The following is a 19,269-nucleotide window of genomic DNA, read 5'->3' on the forward strand; positions in this document are numbered from 1 at the left end:
AGTTGTCGTTTCTTAAAGTTTGGGGATGTGATGCTTATGTCAAAAAGCTTCAGCCTGAAAAGCTGGAACCCAAAGCGGAAAAATGCGTCTTCATAGGTTACCCAAAAGACACAGTTGGGTACACCTTCTATCTCAAATCCGAGGGCAAAGTGTTTGTTGCTAAGAACGGAACTTTTCTCGAGAAGGAGTTTCTCTCGAGAGAATTGAGTGGGAGGAAGATAGAACTTGACGAGGTTGTCGAACCTCTCATCCCTCTGGATGGTGGCGCAGGGCAAGGGGAAACCTCTGTCATTGCGACGCCGGTTGAGGAGGAAGTTAATGATGATGATCATGAAACTCCAGTTCAAGTTTCTGTTCAACCACGCAGGTCGATGAGATCACGCGCTGCTCCAGAGTGGTACGGTAATCCCGTCTTATCAATCATGTTGTTAGACAACAATGAACCTGCAAATTATGAAGAAGCAATGGTGGGCCCAGATTCCAACAAATGGCTAGAAGCCATGAAATCCGAGATAGGATCCATGTATGAGAACAAAGTGTGGACTTTGGAGATACAACCTGAGGGCCGCAAGGTTATTCAGAACAAATGGATCTTTAAGAAGAAGACGGACGCTGACGGTAATGTGACCGTTTATAAAGCTCGACTTGTGGCAAAGGGTTTTTCACAAGTTCCAGGAATTGACTACGATGAGACTTTCTCTCCCGTGGCAATGCTTAAGTCCGTCAGAATCATGCTAGCAATAGCTGCATTTTTCGATTATGAAATCTGGCAGATGGATGTCAAAACGGCGTTCCTTAACGGTTTCCTTAAGGAAGAGTTGTATATGATGCAACCCAAAGGTTTTGTCGATCCTAAAAGTGCTAACAAGGTGTGCAAGCTCCAGCGATCCATTTATGGACTGGTGCAAGCATCTCGGAGTTGGAACAAACGCTTTGATGAGGTGATCAAAGCATTTGGGTTTATACAAGTGGTTGGAGAATCTTGTATTTACAAGAAAGTGAGTGGGAGCTCTGTGGTGTTTCTAATATTATATGTAGATGACATATTACTGATTGGAAACAACGTAGAGCTTTTGGAGAGCATAAAAGGTTACTTGAATGAAAGTTTCTCTATGAAGGACCTAGGAGAAGCAGCTTACATTCTAGGCATTAAGATCTATAGGGATAGATCAAAACGCCTGATAGGACTTTCACAAAGCACATACCTTGATAAAGTTTTGAAGAGGTTCAAAATGGAACAGTCCAAGAAAGGGTTCTTGCCAGTGTTACAAGGTACGAGATTGAGTAAGACTCAGTGCCCAGCAACTGATGAAGATAGAGAGCATATGCGCTCCGTCCCCTATGCTTCAGCCATAGGTTCTATCATGTATGCGATGCTGTGCACTAGACCGGATGTTAGCCTGGCCATAAGTATGGCAGGTAGGTTCCAGAGTAATCCAGGAGTGGATCACTGGACAGCGGTCAAGAATATCCTGAAGTACCTGAAAAGGACTAAGGAGATGTTTCTCGTGTATGGAGGTGACGAAGAGCTCGCCGTAAAAGGTTACGTCGATGCAAGCTTTGACACAGATCCGGACGACTCTAAGTCGCAAACCGGATACGTATTTATTCTTAATGGGGGTGCAGTAAGCTGGTGCAGTTCCAAGCAAAGCGTCGTAGCAGATTCTACATGTGAAGCGGAGTACATGGCTGCCTCGGAGGCGGCTAAGGAGGGTGTCTGGATGAAGCAGTTCATGACGGATCTTGGAGTGGTGCCAAGTGCACTGGATCCAATAACCTTGTTCTGTGACAACACTGGTGCCATTGCCTTAGCAAAGGAACCAAAGTTTCACAAGAAGACCAGACACATCAAACGACGCTTCAACCTCATCCGCGACTACGTCGAGGAGGAGGACGTAAATATATGCAAAGTGCACACGGATCTGAATGTAGCAGACCCGCTGACTAAACCTCTTCCACGGCCAAAACATGATCGACACCAGAACTGTATGGGTGTTAGATTTATTACAATGTAATTCACATGGTGATGTGAGGGCTAGATTATTGACTCTAGTGCAAGTGGGAGACTGTTGGAATTATGCCCTAGAGGCAATAATAAATGTATAGTTATTATTATAATTCTTGTATCAAGATAATAGTTTATTATCCATGCTATAATTGTATTGAATGAAGACTCATTTACATGTGTGGATACATAGACAAAACACCGTCCCTAGCATGCCTCTAGTTGGCTAGCCAGTTGATCAATGATAGTCAGTGTCTTCTGATTATGAACAAGGTGTTGTTGCTTGATAACTGGATCACGTCATTGGGAGAATCACGTGATGGACTAGACCCAAACTGATAGACGTAGCATGTTGATCGTGTCATTTTGTTGCTACTGTTTTCTGCGTGTCAAGTATTTATTCCTATGACCATGAGATCATATAACTTACTGACACCGAGGAATGCTTTGTGTGTATCAAACGTCGCAACGTAACTGGGTGACTATAAAGATGCTCTACAGGTATCTCCGAAGGTGTTAGTTGAGTTAGTATGGATCAAGACTGGGATTTGTCACTCCGTGTGACGGAGAGGTATCTCGGGGCCCACTCGGTAATGCAACATCACACACAAGCCTTGCAAGCAATGTAACTTAGTGTAAGTTGCGGGATCTTGTATTACGGAACGAGTAAAGAGACTTGCCGGTAAACGAGATTGAAATAGGTATGCGGATACTGACGATCGAATCTCGGGCAAGTAACATACCGAAGGACAAAGGGAATGACATACGGGATTATACGAATCCTTGGCACTGAGGTTCAAACGATAAGATCTTCGTAGAATATGTAGGATCCAATATGGGCATCCAGGTCCCGCTATTGGATATTGACCGAGGAGTCTCTCGGGTCATGTCTACATAGTTCTCGAACCCGCAGGGTTTGCACACTTAAGGTTCGACGTTGTTTTATGCGTATTTGAGTTATATGGTTGGTTACCGAATGTTGTTCGGAGTCCCGGATGAGATCACGGACGTCACGAGGGTTTCCGGAATGGTCCGGAAACGAAGATTGATATATAGGATGACCTCGTTTGATTACCGGAAGGTTTTCGGAGTTACCGGGAATGTACCGGGAATGACGAATGGGTTCCGGGAGTTCACCGGGGGGGGGGGGGAACCCACCCCGGGGAAGCCCATAGGCTTTGGGGAGACATACCAGCCCTTAGTGGGCTGGTGGGACAGCCCCAAAGGGGCCTATGCGCCAAGGATAAGAAATCAAAGAAAAAGAAAAAAAAAGAGGGAGGAGGTGGGAAGGGAGGAGGACTCCCTCCCACCAAACCTAGTCCAACTCGGTTTGGGGGGGGAGAGTCCTCCCCCTTGGCCGACTCCTTGGGGGTCCTTGGACCCCAAGGCAAGGCCCCCCTCCCTCCTCCTATATATATGGAGCAATTAGGGCTGATTTGAGACGACTTTCTCACGGCTGCCCGACCACATACCTCCACGGTTTTTCCTCTAGATCGCGTTTCTGCGGAGCTCGGGCGGAGCTCTGCTGAGACAAGGTCATCACCAACCTCCGGAGCACCGTCACGCTGCCGGAGAACTCTTCTAACTCTCCATCTCTCTTGCTGGATCAAGAAGGCCGAGATCATCGTCGAGCTGTACGTGTGCTGAACACGGAGGTGCCGTCCTTCGGTACTAGATCGTGGGACTGATCGCGGGATTGTTCGCGGGGCGGATCGAGGGACGTGAGGACGTTCCACTACATCAACCGCGTTCTCTAACGCTTCTGCTGTACGATCTACAAGGGTACGTAGATCACTCATCCCCTCTCGTAGATGGACATCACCATGATAGGTCTTCATGCGCGTAGGAAATTTTTTGTTTCCCATGCGACGTTCCCCAACATTAGCTGCGATCACGAATCAACTAAGTACAAACTTTCTCCGAGTGTGCACTAAACGTCGCACTCGGGGACTTAGCTGCGATCACGAATCGCCTAAGTATTAACTTTCTCCGAGTGTGCACTAAACGTCGCACTCAGGGACTTAGCTATGATCAAGAATCGCCTAAGTACAAACTTTCTCCGAGTGTGCACTAAACGTCGCACTCGGGGACTTAGCTGCGATCACGAATCGCCTAAGTATTAACTTTCTCCGAGTGTGCACTAAACGTCGCACTCGGGGACTTAGCTGCGATCCAGAATCGCCTAAGTATTAACTTTCTCCGAGTGTGCACTAAACATCGCACTCGGGGACTTAGCTGCGATCAAGAATCGCCTAAGTACAAACTTTCTCCGAGTGTGCACTAAACGTCGCACTCGGGGACTTAGCTGCGATCCAGAATCGCCTAAGTATTAACTTTCTTCGAGTGTGCACTTAACGTCGCACTCGGAGACTTAGTTGCGATCAAGAATCGCCTAAGTACAAACTTTCTCCGACTGTGCACTAAACGTCGCACTCAGGGACTTAGCTGCAATCACGAATAGCATAACTACACACTTTCTCCGAGTGTGCACTTAACGTCGCACTCGGGGACTTGTCTGCGATCAAGAATCGCTTAAATAGAAAGCTTCCTTCGAGTGTATCTCACAGATCCACTCGGAGGCTTAGCAGACCCTCATTGAGGCTCATGTAGATGTCAAGACCACTGACAATTACATGAGTAGCAGAACCTCATTGAGGCTCATGTAGATGTCAAGACCACTCACAATTACATGAGTAGCAGAAAATCATTCAGGCTCAAGTAGATGTCAAGACCACTGACAATTACATGAGTAGCAGAACCTCATTGAGGCTCATGTAGATGTCAAGACCACTGACAATTACATGAGTAGCAGAACCTCATTGAGGCTCATGTAGATGTCAAGACCACTGACAATTACATGAGTAACAACTCGCTCCGAGTACGACCTGACAGTCGCACTCGAAGACTTAGCCGCGATCCCGAATCGCCTAAGTACTCTATTGCCTTCGAGTGTATCCTAAAGATCCACTAGGAGACTCAGCAGACCCTCAGTGAGGCTCATGCAGATGTCAAGACAACTGACAATTACATGAGTAACAACTCGCTCCGAGTACGACCTGACAGTCGCACTCGAAGACTTAGCTGCGATCCTGAATCGCCTAAGTACTCTATTGCCTTCGAGTGTATCCTACAGATCCACTCGGAGACTCAGCAAACCCTAAGTGAGGCTCATGCAGATGTCAAGACAACTGACAATTACATGCTCTGCATGTTTGCCATTGGCTTCACCAAGAAACGCCAAACAAACACCACGAGCCAAAATTGTATCAACAACTCTTTGGCAAAATAAGAGAAAAAGATTCGATTCAAATTCAATTTTCACCTAAGGATAGTTGGCTCGGTGTATATCAAGCTTATCCATACCGAACCACGAATGTGACGGCCAACAGCAGTGGCCAAAGTTTCTTACAGCCAACACTCGGCATACCGAGGTAAAAGTTTTCTTAAACATCGTCAGCACTGGCGCTGGGACTAGCAAGCTCCACGAATGTGTCGAGGTCGATCCCGTCGGCGATGTGAGGGGCGCTCTCAAGGAAGGTCTCCATAAAGTCTTCGAATCGAAGCTTTTTCGTGTTGGCGACCTGCAACGCCTTCAGCTTCTCTTCGCGAGCCTCCTTGCAGTGCACTCGGACAAGCGACAGAGCGACGTCCGCACCACAGCGAGCCGTAGATTTCTTCCACGCCCGCACTCGGTTCGGGACCTCCTCCAGCCGAGCCATCAAGCCTTACATCTCGTGCCGAGACTCATCTTTAGGACAAAGCTCCTTGTCGATTCGGCCGACGACTTCTCAGTCGACCGATGAAAGGTCCCACTTTGCCCACACAAATGTGCGCTCGGAGCATATCTCGATTGGCGTCCTCGCCGAGTGGAACGTTCGCAAGAATCGACCGCTCAACGTCAACCGCTTCAGCCTCATCGTCCATGCAAAAATCTGCAAAGACAGGACGAGCAAACAGTAAGCGCAGAATGAAATGCCCAGTCCACAAGCACCCGGAAAAACAGAACTTACCACTGAGAAGCGCTATCATCTTCCGGGCCCAGTCACTGACGTAATTTTCCTGTGCTATGCACCGCCTGTTCAACACTTTCATCTGTCCCATCAGCTCGGTCCTTTGTTTCCCCATTTTCTCCACTTCAGCAGTCAATGCCTTGTTTGCCTCACGGGCCTCCTCCAAGGACTTTTCTCGTTTAGCCAGAACATCCTTGATACCAGCCAACGCAACCATTGCTGCATCCAGTTCCCTAGCAAACTGCACCTTTTCAGCCCTCAGAGTCTCGTACGCTGCTCCCATCTTGCAAGTTTTCTGCAAGTCAGTGCCAAGAGACGATCAGACAAATTCAACAAGGACAACAATAAACACTCTAAGTTCTTCAGACCCCTGCCGACGCAAGCAGTCGACAGCGGTCTCGGGGACTACACCCAGTGGGTTCACTAAGAGTGATCCCACTGGCATGAAGCTCAAACAGGTCCGCCCTATTGAGATCCATGACAACAAACAAGCCTATGAGGTTACTACTACCCGACCTGAGTAAAATTTCTCTCGGGAACTCATCCAGTAGGTACACTCGGAGTGCCCTCACTGCTAACATTCAAACAGATTAGTTTTTGATCTGATCAAGTTAAAGAAAATGTGTATAAAGACAACTGTCGGTGCAAGCACTCGATAGAAGTCTCGGGGACTACACCCACTGGGTTCACTAAGAGTGAACCCATTGCAAAACAATCATACAATATCCGAGTGCATTGATCAAACACCCACTGGGTTACAGGAGGAAAGTAAATACTTACTAGCCCACTTACTCGGATATCGTCCCGCAGTTCCAAGCTTCGCTTGTACACGGACGCGATGGAGTTGTACGCTTTCTTGGCCTCTCCCGCCATCAGCTCCGCCTGCACCATGGCCCCCTTGGCAGCTCCCACCTGATCTTCCGGGAGGCGCTGGACGTTGTACTCGACAGTCGCCGGGCCTGGCATCGTAGGAGGCTCCTTGGGCATCCCAAGGCCTGCTCCAGTCGGTTCAGCAGCAATCAGCGCCGTTTCAGTCGACGGCATCGCCTCAGTCGACAGCGCGTCCATGGCGAGAGTAGTAACCGGCGGAACAGCCTCAAGGACAGGCACTGCAGCTTGCTCGGACCTCCTCTGGTCGCCCTCCTCCACATAAATCACCCCTGAGGGAAACCCGACCAAATGGCGTGAGACCACAGGAAAAAGGCAAGACCAAAGACAGAATTCGTGATGCAATAATGTAAACTCTCGGAATTGGCACGACGCACCTGGCTGGGATGTGACAACGTTGTCCATGTCCATGGGATCGTCCCCCTGGCGTGCCGGAGAGGTGGCCGAGGTGGCAACTCTGTCGAGTAAAATTCATTCGACCAATAAGCAGGAGTTCAATCGAATACCGGAAGAAGTTAGAAGAACAATGCACTTACGTTGAGGTGACGGGAACTGTGACCCTCATCCGTGGCAAAGCCTTCCGAGGCTTAGATCCACCCGGTTTGGCCACCTTAGAGGGATGACCCGCAGGCTCAGCAGCAGCCACCCTGGTCCTCTTGGTGCTCCGAGCACTCGGAACCACGGGAACGGCTGGCGAGGCGCTCGGAACCACAGGAGTGGCTGGCGGGGCACTCGAGGATGCTGGAGGGGCCGAAGGAGCTGTGGGTTCATGACGGCGTTTGGTTCGAAGCTCTGGCGGTGGGGGTGGCGAGTTCTGCTCTTCATCTTCCTTCTCTTCTTCTTCGGACTCCTCCTCCGTCTCCCCACTGTCGGAGACGTACTCGACGCTCTCCACGCTGCCCGCCTGGCTGCCTTCCTCCTCCTCGGCCGGATTCCCGTTTGAGACAGGAGAGAACCATTTGATCCACGTCTGCACAAGATACAGTCGACAACATTAGACGTCAGTTGGTAAAACAAGAAAAAGCGATAAATCTAAGACAATTGGATGCACTCGACAAGTTTTACTCACCTCATTCGGAGGAGGGTTGTCCGCGCAGAAGACCTTCACTCGCCGGGCCCCTCTGGGGTTTTAGTAGGCGCCCGTGATGTTGAGGACCCACGACGCCACCGTCTCCCCGGTCACGCACTCGACATTGGTCCGAGTGGAGTCCTCAGGCCCCGTGTAGTGCCACATGGCGTGGTGTCGAGCTTGTAGGGGCTGGATATGCCGACCCAGGAAAACCTCCAGCAAATCTATGCCGGTGACTCCCCTTCGGACGACATCTACAAGCGCATCAACCAGAGGCTGGATATGGATCTTCTCCGCCTTCGTGAGCGTGAGCTGCTTAGGCGGAGCCGGTCGGTCTAAGCTAAAGGGAGGCAGTCCTGTCGTGGCATTCGGGCAAGCAACGTCCTGGCAGTAGAACCATGTCGACTGCCAGTTCCTAACAGATTCACTCAACTGAAGAGCGGGATAGCTACTTTTACTCTTCTTTTGGAAGCCTAAGCCTCCGTAGAGCTGGAGGAGGTGAGTTTTATCATCCGACTGGTTAAGTCGTTTGATAGTTTGGGATCTAGCAGAGAAGATGTGTTTGAAAAGCCCCCAATGGGGAGGACAGCCGATGAAACACTCGCACAACACGACGAAGGCAGAGAGATGAGCTATGGCGTTTGGGGGAAAATGGTGGAGCTGTGCCCCGAAGTGGTTCATAATACCTTTGAAGAAGGGATGAGGAGGCAAAGAGAAACCTCGGTGCGCGTGGCTGAGCAGCAAGACGTGCTCCCCCTCCCGGGGCGCCGGCTCGGTCTCGCCCTCCTCTGGCAACCTCCACGACTTGTGCGCAATCATTCCGTGCTCCACCAACTCCAGCAAGTTCTCCTCCGTCACCGTGGAGGGGAGGAAATCCCCCTGGATCCACCCCGCCGGTAGCGCTCGCTGCCGCCGCTGAGCAGGAGCCGCCACCTTCCCCTTCTTGTTCCGCGCCTCTAGCTTGCTAGTCTGCATCTTTGTCATGGCGGAGGCTGCAGACCCGCAAGGGAGAAGGAGAAGGAAGGAGCTTGGGATGCGCAGGAGATGGCAAGAGAAGCGGGGCAAATGCAAGTTATCCGGCGAGTGTAACGAAAAACCCTCGCCGCAGAAGTTTAAATAAGGTTCCGACTGGGTCACTAGCAAGTGGACCCGAAATCTTATCCCCCGACCGGTTGCTGCGATATTAGTGGAGAAGATGAAGGCACGGGAATCGAGGCGTCAGGTACTACTCGAGTGCGATGTCGTCATCCCCGCTGAGCGCGCGGTAACCGAAATTTGAGGGTCCCGGAAAATCCGCCGCTGACAGTTGACTGGTCACGTAAAAAGATACCACGGAAGCACTCGGTCCACGACAGTTCGTTTCACAAATACATCCACTCGGATCGCTGGTCAAGGAAGATAAAATGGATCGAGGCAAGCAACGCCAAAGTCGCATCCGTATCAGTCGGATCCGTACTCCAAGCATCGCTTCGTCGTTCCAACCCCAATCCATTCGGGGACTAATGATGGGGTTACAGTCCTAGGGTAGGGTCATAAGCCTGCCCTATAAGTCCTACCAAGGACTACCCTTCATAAGGGATAAGGCCCTTAGTCAGTTCCGACTGAATTAAGGACTTCTCATCATCCAGTCGGTAATGAATCCTCCACCATCCAGTCGGAGATGAGCATTCGGAGTATATCAAACTAACCGACTGGATTCCACTCTGTGCATCGTAACCCCCCTGGAGGGAAACGGTCATACGTTTCCCTGTGCCTTTATTAGCATTTAAGACATGCGTTACCTGTAACGTAGGCATTTATTCGCCACTACTCCACCCCTGTGCATCGAACAGTTGTGAAGGGTAGCGCACTCTATATAAGCCACCCTTCCCCACTGGTGCAAGGGTTAGCAATTCACTGTAATCCATATTCCACTCGACAACAAGCTCCCAAGAGCACTGAGACGTAGGGCTATTACCTCCGCCGTAGAGGGGCCTGAACTCATACAACCTTGCCGTAGCTAAGGCTCTGCCCATCCTTTCGTACCCTACACATCTACTGTCAGGCTTATACCCACGACACTGCCCGATTTGGTCGCTCTTCGTTGGTCTATATAATACTCATGTCTCGGTCGCTCTCTTGTTTTACCGGTCTGTCCACCCGATGGTTTGAGCGGGTTTTGTGGTAGTTACTAGGATCTCAACTACATGCAACACGCATATCAACGCTTAGCTCACAACTAGGATTTCAGCGACGTACATACGAAACCAGGTGTAACTGGTCAAGTTAACTGCCAACTGATGACGCTCCTCGTTTTTGACTCATTTCATTAAGCTCCGTCGGTCTATACTGTCTCTCTCGGTCGGTCTTGTTTTATTCGTCAGATCATTTATTTAAGCTAGCCCTGTGGCGCTCGACTCTTTTTTGGATCATTGCATGCATTAAGCTTCATCGGTCCATTCTTGGTCGCCCTTATTTCACCGGGCCGTCTACCCGATGGTTTGAGCATGGTTTGTGGCACCCACACTGGGATCTCGACTACATGGAAAACACACATATCTACGCTTAGCTCTTTTGAATCTTTGATTTAAGCTTCGCCGGTCTATATACTGCCCCTCTAGGTTGCTCTTGTTTTATCGGACTGCTTTGATGAACCATGCTGCCCTACTATTCGATCGGTCGCTCTTCGTTGGTCTATATAATGCTCATGTCTCGATCGCTTTTGTTTTATCGGGTTGTTTCCATCGGTCGTCCGTATGGGCATGCATATGCACGTGCAAATTGATGGTTTTTGTTATACAAATAAAAGCATATGTATATATATCATGGGGTCACTACGTTGCCGAGTGCCCGAAGGAACGAGCTCGGCAAATATGCTCGGCTTCCACCTTTCCGTAGGCTCGGGAAGGTGGATTTCCGGTAAGGCGATGTCAGAGTAGTAAATGAGGGGATGGAACCAAGGCCGGCGGCTTGCTCAGCGGCGGAGATGGGCGCCGAAGAATACACGACGGGCGCCTGCTGGAATGGAGTTCCTGATGTAATCAATTAGGAGGTAATCTCCCGTGCTCCTTGCTGCCTAATTTGTTATTGTCAATTCGCAAGGGGGTTGTGTCTTGATGGCGGATTTGGCCGATGCAGGACCGCAGTGTTAGAAGAGAGGAAAAAGAATGAGGTTCCAATTGAGTCGCCGCGCTACCCCTCGGTGGCCTCGGTTGCTGATGAGGTGCCCCCATGGCCACAGCTAGCGCGGACGTGCAGATTTGTGCAACAGAGGGGGAGGTAGATGCTCAACTGCAAGCATCTGAGCAATCCATTGGTCAGATTGACCCCAAAACTCCAGGATGGACGCGAAGGTAATCGCTTGGCTCTGGGTGCTTTTGGTTTCAAAGTGTTTGTGTGAATTAGGGCGGAATGCAACTGCAAACATTGGATTGCAGATATGGTAATCACTTTTGCCATGACTGCATTTGCAGAATTAGTAATAGATAGCTCCTGAGAAAGTAAAGTGCGTATACATATAATCTGAGACTGGTGTGGTTCTTTTAATCCTGCCTTGTTAGTGCCAAGACAGAAGATGCAGCATGTTATGCAGAGAGTATTCATATTAGTAGAGCGCAAAGTATCCACCGAGGTGCAACTAGCTTGTGCTTACAAAAGGATTGCAGTGTTGCTTTATTTTTGGCATATTGAATTCTGATATGAGCAAATAAAGGCTAGGTACAGAAAGAAATAGTAAGTAAAAAAAATAAACAGATAATTGTTGATCAGAGCATGCATCCGTATGGATTTAGAATTACGAGATTCGTAAAATGTTGACTGTAGCAGAAGATATGACATATAAAAAAAAGCCGAACCGTTGCAAATAGGGAAATAGAAGATGATTATGTGTGTTCGGCTAGCATGAGTGACACGATAAGCTCCCGAGATCCCCTATCAGAACAGAGTGAAGGTTGAGAAGAAATGCTAGACAGACACCATGAAAGTCTGATACAGAGCACTAGAGTTCCAACAGCAATGGAAACAACCAATTCACTATTTACTTCATCAGTACAAAACTTGTACGGCGCAAATGGTAATTTGTGCGATGTAAATTATTTAAACCGCATAATAAACTGACGGAAAGCAGGGGTACTGACATGTGTTTCAATGTTGCAGAGATGGAGTTGTCTTTCATAGATGGCAAAATCGATAAATTTAACCCGTGGACATACAAAATTCACAAACTGGACTGCGTTAGAAAAAATGTCGCTCAGTTGATCCTTTTATGTGACGCCTGACACTTAGGCGCCACACTATCCTGTGTGACGCCTTAGCCGTAGGCATCACACCCCCGGTCACGCTGGCGTCCGACCCCACCCCACCCCCACAGTGTGACGTCTTAGCCGTAGGCATCACATTGCCTCTGGGACGAAGCTAGAAAAAAAAGTTGATGGGTCAAGTCTATGATAATGGAGTCAACTTCTATAAACAAATAGTAATAATTAATACTAAACTAATGAAGAATTATCTAATCTCATTGGGGTCAATTGACCCCGATGCTTACATGGGAGCTCCGTCCCTGTAAATCTGTGGCACCTCAACCTCACGCGCTGCCTGGCAGCTGCTCCTTTCTCATCTATCTCACTTTCACGAACGGAGAACAGCACCCTCTCTGCAACTTTGTCTGGACCAACACCTCCATCCTCCAAATAGGCTGCCTGACCGAGTCCGGCTGCGAGGCCAGACCACCTTTCTTCTGGGCGCCACGAGATCAGCCACGCGCCCTTCGGCAACAATGTCGCATTGGACGCCGCGAACCACGCTGCAACCTACCAAATCACCCCATTACTCTCATCAGACTGTCGTATGACGAGAGGATACAGGGGCGGACTCACGTTAGCCCAGCCGGTGTCGCTGCACACCGGGTAAATTTTATGTTTACCCTACAAAGCCAGTACAATTTAGACCTGGACACCGGCTGGACTGGACTTGAGCGAGGCAAGCAACGAGCAAGCGACCAAGTGTGACGCATATACGATGAGAGGAAATGGAACCGGTGGCATCTATTATTGATGGAGACTTATGTTGCAAGGCCTTCTCAAATTCAGGCAGATATCAAGTTAGCATATAGGCCTGACCCATGCAAATTCTTACGTTCAACATGGACATACAATTCCCTTCTTCTTGCCGGTACCCGCACTCCCTATGTAAGTGGATCTGGAAAAGAACGTTTTGAGTTTACAAAATAACCCATGCGTCATACTCCCTCTGTTTCGAAATATAAGACATTTTAGAGATTTGATTATAGACTGCATACGGAGTAAAATAAGTGAACCTACACTCTAAAATATGACTACATACATCTGTATATAGTATATAGTGAAATCTCTAAAAGGTCTTATATTTAGGAACGAAGGAAGTATGTAATAATTCGCGGGGGACTGGCTCGGCTTCCTTCGGGGGTTCAACTCTTGCTGCGCGCAGGCCCGGGACTCGCTGCCGCTGGCACTGCTCCTCCGCGTCTACGCCGCTGCCTGCGCCGCCGAGGTTGTCCTGGCTACTCTAGTTCTACAAATTATCAGCAAGCTCTGCATTATGTACATTCTCAGTGCTTGCTAGAAAATTCGGATTGTTCTTCTTTATATGTGATTGTTCAGAACTCGCTTAAGAATCCGGGTAGGAATTATGGAGGTATCCAGACACAGATTCCGAGCTTGGTATATAATTGACGATGAAAATCGTTTAGAGAAACCGTTAGTTGCTTCAGATTTTTTTGTTAGGACTAAGCTGTAGCTCTTGCAGTCGGAACTCACGAGTTCATGTCCTTATCATTTTGCTGCAATAATGAATCTCTATTTGTTTTTGTCCAATTATTTTGAATCGTATGTGATGACTTTATAATAATTAATTTTGAACTTGGCATAAGATTTCTTCTAACCAGAGTTGTTCCTTACAAGCATGAAAGCTCTGTTTCAACTGGTAACACAACTTTTGATACTTCTGATACGTATCTATTAACACATGGGAGGGCCTGGTCAATCTCTCTCACCGTTAGAACCACATTGAGTGAAAAGTTTTTGTCAGCATCTGTCATTGGAATGGACACAGAAGACCTTCTTTATAGGTTACTTCTTGCCCTTTTTTGCTTCATATTCTCGTGATTATCTTTGTAAGCTAGGTTTTCTTGTCAAGATTGTAAGTTTTAGTTGTTATCAGGTGATCTTGTAAAATCCTGTCATGACCTGATCATTACAATTTAAAGTTTAATCCTGATCTAGAACATATATTTGTAGGTCAATGCTTCATTGAAAAGGTCTGAGCCAGTTTTGGTCTTGTGTTGAGGGGTATAAGGGACCATCACTAATTCTGATCTCAACATTCTCAAATGCTGGTAGTGATAATGTTGATGGTGGCCAAAAATGGGGAATTGGTGTATTTACCGAGGATGGATTTGAGAACAAAGACACTTTCTATGGTAGCTCTGGGTTCCTATGTGCCACATATCCAATATTCCGCATGCTTCTACCATCGGGTATGAATTTTATTGCTTATGTCCTTTGCCACATTTTATGGTGGCTTACTGTTTGTCTAATCTAGCAGGTAAGGAGAAGAACATCATGTATTTCCACCTGCATACTCAACTAAAGACGTATGAGGCAACGCCAAAGCCTCTTGGCTTAGCATTCGGCGGATCAATTGGAAACGAGAGGGTCTTTATTGATGAGGACTTCTCTAAAGTTACAATTCGCCATCATGCAGTTGACAAGACTTACCAACATGGTTCTCTCATTCCCAATCAGGTTAAATTTCCCATTTGATAGTTCTAACTAAATATCTCATTGTTATTGCTATATCTGCGTTAGTATAAATCTTGAAAGAACTCTTAGGTCCAGTCTGTCTTGGCTCTGAACTAGAGGTCGTTTTTATTAGCTGAGTATGCAGGTGGCAATACATGATGTTCAAGAAAAATATTTATTTAAGAAAGATTCCTTTTCAAACGAAAGCTGAAAATTCAAAAAAACAATACTTCTTAAAAAGTATTGCAATTTTGATGCACACGTCAAAATTTAAAAAAAAATTAACATTTAACCTTATCATCGACAATTATTAAAAATCCATATAAAAATGATGCACAATAACACATGAAGCATGTTTTGCAAAAAACAATAAAAAATATTATTAAAAAAATATTTGTGGAAAATATGTTGTACACACAAATGCCATTTCCAATGAAAAAAGTTATTATCACACAATAAAAAGATCCTTTTGAAAATAAATTAACAATTTGTCTATTACAAAAATAAAATAAAAATGTAATTAAAAATTTAACTATTATAAAAAATTCATCCAGTTTTTATGTAAGCAGTACCTAGTATTCTAAAAGAAAACATTTAATATTATTATACACATTTATTTCAATTAATGCCTCATAATGGTACAACAAGCAGATTATATATATTTTTTTGTCCGGTGCAACGCACGGACATTTGTACTAGTGAATATACTATGTAAAGATTCTTCTTTGTAGAGACGTAGAGAAGATTCAAATTATAGTCCATATACCTTTAATATCTACTATTCTTTTTTTTTCACTGCCATGATGTAAATGTGTATAATTAATTAAAAGAGGATGTGTGAAAACAAATGATCGATGATAAAACAGAGCGATAGAAGATACACGATGAGTTAAGAGAGGGCTTAGGAAATCGATGATAAAACAAATGATGGAAAACGAACGGTCCATGCTTTGGCGAGCTTAGGAAATCGGCAAAGAAGCTGAACCGTCACCCGCGGTTGCCGCGCACCCGCTGGCCAGTTCACACGTACGTCCCTTGGACCCACTGTCAGAACACTGATGAGTCATTTCTGAAAGGAACTCAGCATATACGTTACTTTTGATTTTAAGATAAAAAACTGCATGTTAACAGCCATATATTTGTGAACTGGGTGCTCGAACTTTTTTTAGGATGGAAGCTTTGTACTCCCTCCGTCCCGGTGATTAAGTCACCTTACGGAAATCAGATATTCCCAAAAGATAAGGCATGGAACATTAAATTGCTTCACTGGTGCTGATGCTTCGTTCTCCGTTTAAAACTCGTTTGCTGCGCTGGTGCTTCGCTCTCTGTTTTTTCTTTCTAAACTGTGAAACCAATTCTGCATGCATGCCGTGGAAACCGCTGCCCTCCACCTTTTCCTTTTCTCAAGTGTGAAACGAGTTTGCATGCCATCCTTCATGTTTCTCTCTCCTTTATAAGCCATGCCAGAAGAATGATGGGGGAAGGTGAGAAGAATGGCCATGGAGGGAGGTGCCCAGATCAGTTCCATGGAGATGAGGGAGGAGGAGACGGGCGCCATGGGGGAGCAGATGGGCGCCATGGAGAAGGTTGTGCAGTTCATGAAGGAGGACATGAGGGGCGCCATGGGGGAGCAGATGGGCGCCATGGAGAAGGTTGTGCAGTTCGTGAAGGAGGACATGAGGGGCGCCATGGAGGGTTTGGTTCCTTGTTGCTCAAATAAAGTTTTTGGTTCTTCCTCGTCCAATAAAACCACTTCTCATCTATATGGACAACATTGTACCCAGCCTTGAAAGTAGGCTTATGTGGCAAGCTTGATGGCTCAAGGTGCATAAGAGAGTACAACACACGAGCCTTCATATTGTCTACATTCAAAGAGGGTTTCAAGTCACTAGTATGATGACGAAATTCTTTTTCTTTAAGCCTACGATGCACAGTGCTCTTCTTCATGTTAAGTGCATTAGATAGGCACCGTAGTATTGTACGTTCTTCATGTGGTATAGCTTCAATGGCATCGGCGTTGAGAGTAACTTTTGACCTACCACACTTTAGCTTTCTCATATCCATGACGGCATTACCAGAACCACCTTCGCTCCCTTGCTTCCATATCCTTTGCACAACCCTCACTAGACATTCACATAGACGGGCAACCTCTTTACTTACTCCCCTCTTCCTTGTACCAAGATCACTCCTGACCAAGAGCATGCCATAGATGTGTCTCCTTTGGTCGACGTCATAGTATTTCCTATTCTTCTTGTTGGCAAGTAAATCTATTCAAGAAGACAATCTGCATTACACATGCTGCATTTCACATGACGCATTTTAAATGATGCATGGCTTACTTAGGTCCACTATCTTCTTTGGGGCTAGCGGAAATTCTGGTAGAGGTGGGCAAGCGTCGATGTGCTCAAAGACACACCAGCATCATGAGTGGATTGAAAGTTGCCAAAGCTGTACACAAAAGTTTTCTGTTTAGTGCTTAGTGATGCAAAAAAAAATTAGAATGTGTAATATCGATGTACTTACGTGTAGTTGCTATCGAAGCCACCGGCGTATCCTATGCCCTCGCCATTTTCTTGCACACATGGAGTACCTTTTCCTGAACCTCGACCCCGCCGAGGACGGGCTGCACCTCGTCCCAGATTGCTCGTGCTGCCACAACCCGTACCACCGCCGTGGACGGGCTGCTCTAGACCTTGGACAAAAGGTCCTGTAGCGCTGTTGCCAATATCTGGCCCGGCACCGCGAGGACGCCCAGCACAGGCTGCACCTCGTGAGCGATTGCTTGCGCCGCCACGACTCGATCCCGCCTCACTCATACCGTCGCCTCGAGACCGTCGGGACAGTCCAACACGGCGTATGGGGACAACTGGCTCACTTCCTGCCGTTCCTATCGTAAAACTAGGCATGGTTCTTCCAAGGAGGTCGGACAACAGTGTGTTCGATGTTGCATCGCCGATGCTTGAAGTGTAGATGGCCCGAGGACGACGAACCACGCCCAGCGGTGGGAGCCCGTGTGACGTCTCACTGCTGCTACAGAAGAAGCCGCCAGGCGAACGACCTACCATTCCTAGAGGTGGCGGCCGACGAATGCCTAGGACGACGGCATCTGTTGTACCTCGAGCTCGAGCACCAACGACCAGCACATCTGGTGGCGGCGGCCTAGTTCCTCCACCCTCTCCACCACGGCGGCCTACTTCCTCTCCACCACGGCTTGCCCCACCCTCCACTGCTTCCTCTACTGGTGGTTCGTCGTTGAGATCAAACATCACCATTGACAGGAGGAAGAAGATGAATGCGAGAAGATGCAACAACCCAGCCATCAGGTAGCCTATTTATAGATGTATGTCACAGTTTCGCGCCGTTGATCCAAAACAAAAAAATTGGAGCTAGAGGAGGCGTGAAAAGGAAGAAGATACGCGCCAGAAAGATTTGGCTGAAAAAAATATGCTACAGGAGGCGCGAAGTGGAAGCGCAGGGAGGAAGAAGACGCGCGGGAGGAAGAGGAGACGTTTTGCATGCAACCAGGAGAACATCGAGTGCCTGCATGCATAAACAGGTGCGGGTGGGCGTTTTGCATGCCATTAAAACGTGGGTCCGCATGGAGTTACTAATAATTAAATGTTGATTTGTAACAGGCTGTGATTGCTTCCACATATGCTTGCAGTGCTTCTCCTCTCCCAATCTTTTTTCACCTAGGTTGCGCTGCTACTCGTAAGGTGACTTAATCACCGGGACGGAGGGATTATTCAAATCATAAATTGCAGATCTAGGGTTTGATGCCATATTCTGTGCATTTAGTGCATTTCTAGGGTTTAATACTAGATATTACAGATATGTGCCGTCTAGAATATCGTGGACATATAGGGCTCGATGTCCGTGCCTGTGGTCCTCGGTCTAGGCCCAGTCCCTAAGCGCCCAACAAGGAGGAAGGACCCAGCACGAGAGGCCAAGGCAAAAATGCTATACCTACGTAATTTATTTACTAAACCTTACGTAACCTGCCTAACTAAATCCTCTTGGCCCCTGATTTTCATGGGTGTGGGCCCTCCCACCACCTTCAATCCAATCCCACGTCTCCATGCTTTCAATTACGTAAAAACCATATGTTAGTTTAAGTAGGTCTAGCATTGCTCGGGGCCAAGGAGAGGTTGTCGGCATGCGGTTTGTTGCCACTTAAATCCATAAAAATCCTTGGGGCCAAGAATTCACGAGGCCTTGCGCGGCGTCTTCGAAAGGCCCCATAGGGTGTGATAAAACTCAATTGGAGGACGTTGTGACAGCCCGAGAACGACCCTCCCGAAGATCCTTTTTTTTGTTCTCGTCGTGTGGTTCGTTTGTCTGTCGCATTCATCATCGCATCATGAGCATCATCAGCATTGCATCGACACTCCATTGCCGCAGGTTTTCAAAACTTGCATCGGTTATTAGGTGTCGGTTATCTCCGTTATCGCCGTTGACCATTTTGAGACCAACCACCCACGCGCGCGCCCGCGACATCATTAAATATTTTGTTTTTGAAAGTGTGTATAAAATATTCTCGGA

At 47.4% G+C, this 19,269-nt stretch overlaps 1 pseudogene; it reads left to right on the forward strand.

Moving 5' to 3' along the window:
- The first annotated feature begins 13,360 nt into the window (after positions 1–13,360).
- Positions 13,361–14,908, forward strand: LOC123450907 (annotated as a pseudogene).
- The last annotated feature ends 4,361 nt before the right edge of the window (positions 14,909–19,269 follow it).

This window comes from Hordeum vulgare, chromosome 4H (assembly GCF_904849725.1).
Source record: "Hordeum vulgare subsp. vulgare chromosome 4H, MorexV3_pseudomolecules_assembly, whole genome shotgun sequence".
In the NCBI taxonomy this organism is placed as follows: domain Eukaryota; kingdom Viridiplantae; phylum Streptophyta; class Magnoliopsida; order Poales; family Poaceae; genus Hordeum; species Hordeum vulgare.